At 54.8% G+C, this 7,500-nt stretch overlaps 1 non-coding gene and 1 pseudogene across 1 annotated transcript; both read left to right on the top strand.

Moving 5' to 3' along the window:
* Nucleotides 1-712: 712 nt before the first annotated feature.
* Nucleotides 713-869, top strand: LOC138140664 (5.8S ribosomal RNA). Its single transcript, XR_011162698.1, has one exon. It is a non-coding gene; the product is annotated as a 5.8S ribosomal RNA (ribosomal RNA).
* A 393-nt stretch (nt 870-1,262) lies between these two features.
* LOC138140677 (large subunit ribosomal RNA) overlaps nt 1,263-7,500 on the top strand; it is an 8,555-nt pseudogene continuing 2,317 nt past the window's right edge.

Genomic DNA, 7,500 nt, shown 5'->3' with positions numbered 1-7,500 from the left:
GACCGTCGTGTTTAGTATTCTTTATCGATCGATCACACCTGACGTTATCCTCTCTCGCTCATTTTACGGGCGAGATCTCGAGGGTAGACGGTGAGATGCGATGTCAGAGGAGAAGAACACCACGGCGAACAGACCGGTTAGCGCGTCTCCCGCCGGTTTCGAAAACGTGATCGGTTGTTTTCGAAAGATGTTGTATGCGACAAACGAAACGCAAGTAGGACCGCGTCCTCAGGATCTCGATGCGAGGTCGTGTATCAGTCGTGTGTCTCGTTTTCTCCGTGTCGATCGCCCGACGTTATCCTCTCTCGCCATTTGAACGGCGAGATCTCGAGGGTAGACGGTGAGAGAACACGCTCAGAGGGGAAACAGAGTCAACACGACGAACCGACCGATTCGCGTCTCCTGTCGGGATCTCGATGCGTGGTGTCTAGGACCGTCGTGTTTAGTATTCTTTATCGATCGATCACACCTGACGTTATCCTCTCTCCCTCATTTTACGGGCGAGATCTCGAGGGTAGACGGTGAGATGCGATGTCAGAGGAGAAGAACACCACGGCGAACAGACCGGTTCGCGCGTCTCCCGCCGGTTTCGAAAGCGAGATAAAATAATTGAAACCTAGCTTGACGACATCACGCCGAGGCGTGGCGCGTTCCAGGATGTTCCCTATCCTAACGGAACGACCGTCTCGTGATGTCCGATAAATTAAAAGATTACCCTGAACGGTGGATCACTTGGCTCGTGGGTCGATGAAGAACGCAGCTAATTGCGCGTCAACTTGTGAACTGCAGGACACATGAACATCGACATTTCGAACGCACATTGCGGTCCTCGGATATTCTGTTCCCGGACCACTCCTGGCTGAGGGTCGTGTCAATTTCAAAGACTGCTCGGTCTCCGTTACGTTCGCGAGTAATGTCGTGTGCACGGAGACGTCGGAGCGTGTTGGATGTGCGACGTGCGGGAAATTTCTCGAGCACGACATCCCGAGACGCGATAGCGGCCGATCGGTCAGGACGAAATAGCGTCGTGGAGCGCTTAGTAGTCCTCCGGTCTTCCGGCGGCCCTTCGACGTAAAGCACGCGCCGTACAGCGGCGGCCACGATGCCCGATCTCTGAACGGTGCGATCGTCGTGTCCGAGACGAGTGATAGATCTCGCGACGACGTCAGATCGATGTTCGGGGAGAGTCGGAGGCCGTCCTTCGGATGAGTGCGACGATCGTCGTTGCGTGCCATAAATTTTTGAGATATTTTTCAAAAATGCGACCTCAGAGCAGGTGAGACTACCCGCTGAATTTAAGCATATTACTAAGCGGAGGAAAAGAAACTAACTAGGATTCCCTCAGTAGCGGCGAGCGAACAGGGAAGAGCCCAGCACTGAATCCCGCGGCCGAAACCGGACGCCGGGAAATGTGGTGTTAGGGAGGGTCCGTCATCCCGAGACCGTGCGACGCGTCCAAGTCCATCTTGAACGGGGCCACAGCCCATAGAGGGTGCCAGGCCCGTAGCGACCGTCGCCGGTAGCGGGAGGATCTCTCCTCAGAGTCGGGTTGCTTGAGAGTGCAGCCCTAAGTGGGTGGTAAACTCCATCTAAGGCTAAATATGACCACGAGACCGATAGCGAACAAGTACCGTGAGGGAAAGTTGAAAAGAACTTTGAAGAGAGAGTTCAATAGTACGTGAAACCGTTCAGGGGTAAACCTGAGAAACCCGAAAGGTCGAAAGGGGAGATTCAGCGTGTCTCGGCGGTGGCGCTGGACGGTCGCGTGACGGACGGCGTGCGCGTCGTCCGCACCTTCTGTTCTCCGAACTGCTGTCGAACGCGTGCACTTCTCCCCCTGTAGGACGTCGCGATCCGTTGGGCGCCGATCTAAGGCCCGCGGTGGAGCCCGTCCGGACGGTTCGCCGTACCGGACGAACCCGCGGTGTTTCCCGGTCGGCACGCTCGACGGTAAGCATGTGGCGCGAGGCCGCTACTCAGTTAGCGTTCGACCCGCGGCAAGCGCGTTCGTCGCGACGGTCGATCGGACCTGGTGCCGGTCCCGTCCCCGGACGGCTGCTGGCTGCGGTGTTCTCGAACAGACCTCGTTGAAACGCCGATCGGCGACGCTATAGCTTTGGGTACTTTCAGGACCCGTCTTGAAACACGGACCAAGGAGTCTAGCATGCACGCAAGTCATTGGGACATGATTAAACCTAAAGGCGTAATGAAAGTGAAAGTCCGCCTAGCGCGGACTCAGGGAGGATGGGTGGTCCTCTGTGGACCGCCTCGCACTCCCGGGGCGTCTCGTTCTCATTGCGAGAAGAGGCGCACCAAGAGCGTACACGCTGGGACCCGAAAGATGGTGAACTATGCCTGGTCAGGACGAAGTCAGGGGAAACCCTGATGGAGGTCCGTAGCGATTCTGACGTGCAAATCGATCGTCGGAACTGGGTATAGGGGCGAAAGACTAATCGAACCATCTAGTAGCTGGTTCCCTCCGAAGTTTCCCTCAGGATAGCTGGCTCTCGTATTATACGAGTTTCATCCGGTAAAGCGAATGATTAGAGGCATTGGGGTCGAAACGGCCTCAACCTATTCTCAAACTTTAAATGGGTGAGATCTCCGGCTTGCTCGAATTCTTCGTGAAGCCGCGAGAATCGAATCAGAGTGCCAAGTGGGCCATTTTTGGTAAGCAGAACTGGCGCTGTGGGATGAACCAAACGCAGAGTTAAAGCGCCTAAATCGACGCTTATGGGATACCATGAAAGGCGTTGGTAACTTAAGACATCAGGACGGTGGCCATGGAAGTCGGAATCCGCCAAGGAGTGTGTAACAACTCACCTGCCGAAGTTACTAGCCCTGAAAATGGATGGCGCTGAAGCGTCGTGCTTATACTCTGCCGTCAGCGGCATGTGCGGTCTGACGGGACTTCGTCTCGTCGGCCATGAAGCCCTGACGAGTAGGAGGGTCGCGGCGGTGAGCGCAGAAGGACTGGCCGTGAGGCCGTCTGGAGCCGCCGTCGGCGCAGATCTTGGTGGTAGTAGCAAATACTCCAGCGAGGCCCTGGAGGACTGACGTGGAGAAGGGTTTCGTGTGAACAGCCGTTGCACACGAGTCAGTCGATCCTAAGCCCTAGGCGAAAGCCGATGTTGATGCGGTGTAGATTTGTTGTTGTCGTAGTTGTGTTGTCGCAATGATATGCGTTCCTTGTTCTGATACGGCTGGTGGTCGTGCGAGGGCGACGGTCCAGTTCTGGGTTTGTGCAGTTCCGACAATTATCGATGTCTCGTCCCCGTTTCCAACGTGAGGATATATACGGATCGAGACGGTTTGGTAGTTCGGGCGTAAGTACGAACTGTTCTGCGATCGAGCGTCCCGTACAAATGTGATCGTCCCGTACATTACATGATCGTGCGTCGTAACATATTACCGGCTCTGGTGGTTGTGCGACGGCGACGGTCCAGTTCTGGGTTTGTGCAGTTCCGACAATTATCGATGTCTCGTCCCCGTTTCCAACGTGAGGATATATACGGATCGAGACGGTTTGGTAGTTCGGGCGTAAGTACGAACTGTTCTGCGATCGATCGTCCCGCACGAACGTGATCGCCCCGCGTACGTTACACCACATTGAGATTTTAGAACGCGCGCACGCACACGCAACGTGAACGAACACACCCGTCGGGCGAAAGGGAATCCGGTTCCTATTCCGGAACCCGGCAGCGGAACCGTTTATAATTCGGGCCCTCGCAAGAGAGTTCGTCGGGGCAACCCAAAAGGACCCGGAGACGCCGTCGGGAGATCCGGGAAGAGTTTTCTTTTCTGCATGAGCGTTCGAGTTCCATGGAATCCTCTAGCAGGGAGATATGGTTTGGAACGCGAAGAGCACCGCAGTTGCGGCGGTGTCCGGATCTTCCCCTCGGACCTTGAAAATCCGGGAGAGGGCCACGTGGAGGCGTCGCGCCGGTTCGTACCCATATCCGCAGCAGGTCTCCAAGGTGAATAGCCTCTAGTCGATAGAATAATGTAGGTAAGGGAAGTCGGCAAATTGGATCCGTAACTTCGGGATAAGGATTGGCTCTGAGGATCGGGGCGTGTCGGGCTTGTCGGGGAAGCGGGTCGCGGCTGACGTGCCGGGCCTGGGCGAGGTGAAGCGTCGGCGTTTCGGCGTCCAGCGTACGATCCGAGCTCGGTCCCGTGCCTTGGCCTCCCGCGGAACCGTCTTGCTGCGAGGCTCCGGTTGCGCCCGCGAGGGTGTCCGGATGTCCTCTTCGGCCGCCATTCAACGGTCAGCTCAGAACTGGCACGGACCGGGGGAATCCGACTGTCTAATTAAAACAAAGCATTGCGATGGCCCCAGCGGGTGTTGACGCAATGTGATTTCTGCCCAGTGCTCTGAATGTCAACGTGAAGAAATTCAAGCAAGCGCGGGTAAACGGCGGGAGTAACTATGACTCTCTCCGAATGCGATTTGTAAAAGTCTTAGTGGCCTGAACCTCCTCGTGGTTCCCGCTGGATAGCCTTTTTTCTCGAAAATTGGCGAACCAAGAAGGCAAAAGCGAGCAGCTGTGTACGACGCTATCTCTGTGTGTTCCGTGTGTACGAACAATGAGTGCGAGTCGTGACGCAATGCGTAAGACTCTAGGGGATCGGCCCAACACCCATGAAGCCTCCCCCCCGACAAGCGTTAATACCGCGTCGGTGAACACAGCGTTTGGCTACAGTGTAAAACCCAATAATCCGGAGCCCCAGATTGTTTATCCGGTGTGCTCCGAGCCAAACCAACGTGCGGCTCTGGTCCAGGGCCGCACTTTTCAGTGCGATCGATGTAACAGAAGTTACAAAGCGAAGCCTGCGCTTGCTAGGCATCAGAAAGACTGCGGAGTGCGAGACACTTCAAAGTGTCAGTTTTGTGACGCTCGCTACCCGACTTTTCCTGGGGTGCGACAACACGAACGCCTAGCCCACCCGGTCCTGTACAAACAGGAATCGGAGGCGAAGCTGCCTGAAGCAGAAAGCACGCTGTTAGAGAACATCGCCCTTGTCGAAGCGAAGACCACCAAAGCGGCGGGATTCTACAAAGACATGGTAGCGGCAACGGGGCTGACTCAGCACCAGATCCGCTACCGCAGGGAGAAACCAGTGTATAAATTATACCTGGAAAAAGCGCGTAAGGAGCTGGCCCGAGAAATCGGCCAGAAGAACCCTCCTTCACAGGTCACGCGTGATGGAGCTATTAGAACTGCTAGCTCCAAAACTCCTTGCAGGGAAAACAGCGCTGCGACTAAGCCAAAGACCGTGTTGCCCCTAGTCAAGTCTATAGCGGAGGATTTGACCAAAGCCGAAGGTAGCGGCGCACGACCGAGACCGAACACCCGTCCCGGGAAACCACAGTCTGTTCAGAAGCCGGAAAGTGTCAGGGCGGCGAAAAATGTGTCTGAGCCATCAAACACTGAGGTTCCGCCTCCTCCCAGGCAAACGAGAAAGAGGTTAGAGGTAGAGGCCTCTAGATGTCCACGGGGAACCGGGGCTGGCTCCCCGTCAGGCAATGATCGTAACAACGCAGAACAAAGTCCAAACGTCAGCCGCCGTATTCCAAGATCGACAAACCAGAGAAATAAGAACACCGCACGAGCTACCACGACAACTCGTCAACGTCTCAGTCAAAGTCTCCAACAGAGCGAACAGGCTGAGTCGCATGGTAGCGAGGCAATTGAACTTGAGAGCGAGGCAATCAGTCTTCATCTGAAGCAATGCCTCGTTTCTCTTCCTAAAGAGGAGACGGCTCTGGTTGCGTTGGTCAGGGCAGCCCTGAATGAGCCGCAAGAACGGCTCATTGAACTAGTCGACGACTGGCTCGTCGCCACAATGCAGGGCCAGCCCAGGAATAAAAGGCACCAGCGTAAGAACCGCCGCTGTGATGCTGACTCGAAAATTCCATCCGAAGGTCGTGACGCTGTGGTAAAAACAGCCCACCACTATGGACAAGTAAAGACGGGTAGCTCCTTGCGAGCTGCTCGCTTTAAAAGAGCGCAGGACCTCTACTGCAAAAATCGATCTGGCCTGGCGGAAGCCATACTAGAGGGGAGACCCCTAGACTCCAACAAAGCGTTGGATGTGCCTCGCCAAAAGGACGTCGAGGACCTCTACGGTGGCATCTTGGAGTCACCGTCCCCGGCCGATGACAGCCCTTTTTCGCCAAAACCTGGGAATCAAGGCAACGTGCTCCAACCAATCACCCAAAATGATGTACGAGCCGCAAAGATCAATTGGCGTCAGTCGGCCCAAGGCCCTGACAAGATCTCTGTTGGATGCGTGAAATTAGTAAGTGAGGAGAAACTGAGCATCCTCTATAACGTTCTGTTATTGAGGAACGTCCAGCCCACAAGCTGGACGCGAACGAACACCACGTTGATCCCCAAAGGGGGCGACCTCAAAAATGCAGAAAACTGGCGCCCGATTACGATCGGATCAGCCGTCCAGAGGCTTTTCCATAGGATCCTTGTCAAACGATTGAAGGCACACGTGGACCTCTCAACACATCAGAGAGGTTTTGTGAACATTGACGGGACCTTGGGAAACAGTCTGATCCTAGATCAGTACATCCTGGATAGGACGATCAAGGGCAAGGCATATCAAGTAGTCTCCCTTGACATCAGGAAAGCTTTTGACACGGTGTCGCATCACTCGATCTCGAGGTCCATGAGGCGCTTCCGTGTACACAAGATCTTGAGACAGTACATCATGTCTACTTTCACGTCAACCACTACCATCAAGGTAGGAGAAGGGCAGACAAGGCCCCTGAAGATTCTGAGAGGGGTAAGACAGGGAGACCCTCTAAGTCCATTATTATTCAACATGGTAATGGACGAGCTTCTGGAAAGTTTGAATTCGAACTTTAGTGGTGGCAGCCTCCCCAATGGCGCTAAGTGCGCGGCTATGGCTTTTGCGGATGACATCATCATGCTCTCTGACCACGAGGTCGAGGTACCTCTTATGCTTAGAACTGTTGAGGAGTTTCTGAGGGAAAGAGGGATGAGTGTCAACCCCGCGAAATGTCGTACGCTTGTCACTGGCGTCGTTGCGGGCCGAACGGTACCAAGAACTAAGCGGAGTACCTACAAGATCAACAATTCGCCCATCCCGGTCGTAACCATAGCAGATACTTTCAAGTATCTCGGTCACGGCTTCGGCTACTCTGGCGTAGGGAAACCAAGTTTGAGGAACCTTACCGTTTGGTTAGAGAACCTCGGAAGAGCCCCACTCAAACCCGATCAGAAGCTCACGATGGTCAAGACGTATGTCATCCCGCGTCTCCTCTACGGCTTCCAGAATCCGAAGGTAACTACGAAAGCCTTAAGGGAAGCTGACAGACTGATCAGGAAATTCATTAAGACGTCACTACATCTTAACGTCCACACGCCCGATGCCTCCATTCACGCCTCTATCCGCGATGGCGGGCTCGGCGTACTGGAACTGAGAGCTGCAATTCCAAGGATATTCCTGAGTCGGTTAGTCAAG

Source organism: Tenebrio molitor, chromosome Y (genome assembly GCF_963966145.1).
Source record: "Tenebrio molitor chromosome Y, icTenMoli1.1, whole genome shotgun sequence".
Classification (NCBI taxonomy): domain Eukaryota; kingdom Metazoa; phylum Arthropoda; class Insecta; order Coleoptera; family Tenebrionidae; genus Tenebrio; species Tenebrio molitor.
The sequence above is the reverse complement of the archived record's forward strand: the minus strand, read 5'-3'. Positions and strand labels throughout refer to the sequence as shown.